The 2,500-nt window shown below is 47.4% G+C and overlaps 1 protein-coding gene across 1 annotated transcript in view; it reads left to right on the forward strand.

The window, feature by feature from the left end:
- The window catches only part of LOC144513447 (calcium/calmodulin-dependent protein kinase type IV), a 23,935-nt gene that overhangs the window by 17,124 nt on the left and 4,311 nt on the right, over positions 1-2,500 (forward strand). The gene's annotated exons all lie outside the window — the stretch shown is intronic.

Genomic DNA, 2,500 nt, shown 5'->3' on the forward strand with positions numbered 1-2,500 from the left:
TGACTCGCTCTGACACGCTGTGACTCACCGTGACTCGCTGTGACTCGCCATGACTCACTGTGACTCGCTGTGACATGCTGTGACTCGCTGTGGCACACTGTGACTTGCTGTGACTCTCTATGACTCACTGTGACTTGCTGTGACTCACTGTGACTCCCTGTGACACGCTCTGACTCTCTTTGACACGCTGTGACTCGCAGTGACACGCTGTGACTCACTGTGACTCGCTGTGACATGCTGTGACTCGTTTTGACTCGCTGTGACTCTGTGACTCGCTGTGACACGCTGTGACACGCCGTTACACGCTGTGACTCGTGACTCGCTGTTACTCGCTGTGACTCGCTGTGAATCGCTGACACGCCGTTACACGCTGTGACATGCTGTAACACGCTGTGACTCGCTGTGACACGCTGTGACTCGCTGTGACACGCCGTTACACGCCGTGACACGCTGTGACTCGTTTTACTCGCTGTGACTCGTTTTACTCGCTGTGACTCTGTGACTCGCTGTGACACGCTGTAACTCGTTTTGACTCGCTGTGACATGCTGTGACACGCTGTGACTCCCTGTGACTCGCTGTGACACGCTGTGACTCGCTGTAACTCTCTGTGACACGCTGTGACTCTTTATGACACGCTGTGACACGCTCTGACTCTCTGTGACACGCTGTGACTCACTATGACACGCTGTGACACGCTGTGACTCATTTTGACTCTCTGTGACTCGATGTGACACGCTGTGACTCACTGTGACACGCCGTTACACGCCGTGACACGCCGTGACACGCTGTGACTCGTTTTACTCGCTGTGACTCGCTGTGACTCGCTGTGACACCCTGTGACTCGTTTTGACTCGCTGTGACATGCTGTGACACGCGGTGACTCGCTGTGACTCGCTGTGACACGCTGTGACTCGCTGTAACTCTCTGTGACACGCTGTGACTCTTTATGACACGCTGTGACACGCTCTGACTCTCTGTGACACGCTGTGACTCACTATGACACGCTGTGACACGCTGTGACTCATTTTGACTCTCTGTGACTCGATGTGACACGCTGTGACTCACTGTGACTCGCTGTGACTCGCTGTAACTCGTTTTGACTCACTGTGACTCGCTGTGACACCCTGTGACTCGTTTTGACTCGCTGTGACACGCTGTGACTCGCTGTGACACGCGGTGACTCGCTGTGACTCGCTGTGACTCTCTGTGACATGCTGTGACTCTCTATGACACGCTGTGACACGCTCTGACTCTCTGTGACACGCTGTGACTCTCTATGACACGCTGTGACACGCTCTGACTCTCTGTGACACGCTGTGACTCGCTATGACACGCTGTGACTCCCTGTGACTCGCTATGACACGCCGTGACTCGTTGTGACTCGTTGTGACTCGCTGTGACTCTCTGGCAGCTCACACAGGCAGCGAGGAAATCCTTCTCTTTCTCAGTCGAATAAAACATCATTGACTTTAAATCTTCAAAAATAAACTTCACATCATTCATCAGCATTGATGGACATGACAAAGATGTATATATAGTTTTTAAACATTATACTTTGCCTTAAAAATCTTTTTTTTCCCTTGTGGTTGCGGAACTTTGCACAACACCGGTCCAATCAGTTAGTATAAAATCAAACAGGGACCCAACCCTAGCTGTAGTAGAAGTGTAGTATCTGAAGGTGTAGTATCTGAAGGTTAGATGGTGTAGTATCTGAAAGTGTAGTATCTGATGGTGTAGTATCTGAAAGTGTAGTATCTGATGGTGTAGTATCTGATGGTGTAGTAGCTGAAGGTGTAGTATCAGAAGGTTAGATGGTGTAGTATCTGAAGGTGTAGTATCTGAAGGTTAGATGGTGTAGTATCTGAAAGTGTAGTATCTGATGGTGTAGTATCTAAAGGTGTAGTATCTGAAGGTTAGATGGTGTAGTATCTGAAGGTGTAGTATCTGATGGTGTAGTATCTGAAGGTTAGATGGTGTAGTATCTGATGGTGTAGTATCTGAAGGTGTAGTATCTGATGGTGTAGTATCTGAAGGTTAGATGGTGTAGTATCTGATGGTGTAGTATCTGAAGGTTAGATGGTGTAGTATCTGAAGGTGTAGTATCTGATGGTGTAGTATCTGAAGGTTAGATGGTGTAGTATCTGATGGTGTAGTATCTGAAGGTGTAGTATCTGAAGGTTAGATGGTGTAGTATCTGATGGTGTAGTATCTGAAGGTTAGATAGTGTAGTATCTGATGGTGTAGTATCTGAAGGTGTAGTATCTAAAGGTTAGATGGTGTAGTATCTGATGGTGTAGTATCTGAAGGTGTAGTATCTGAAGGTTTGATGGTGTAGTATCTGATGGTGTAGTATCTGAAGGTTAGATGGTGTAGTATCTGAAAGTGTAGTATCTGAAAGTGTAGTATCTGATGGTGTAGTATCTGAAGGTTAGATGGTGTAGTATCTGATGGTGTAGTATCTGAAGGTTAGATGGTGTAGTATCTGAAAGTGTAGTATCT

Source organism: Sander vitreus, unplaced genomic scaffold (assembly GCF_031162955.1).
Source record: "Sander vitreus isolate 19-12246 unplaced genomic scaffold, sanVit1 ctg250_0, whole genome shotgun sequence".
NCBI classification, from domain to species: domain Eukaryota; kingdom Metazoa; phylum Chordata; class Actinopteri; order Perciformes; family Percidae; genus Sander; species Sander vitreus.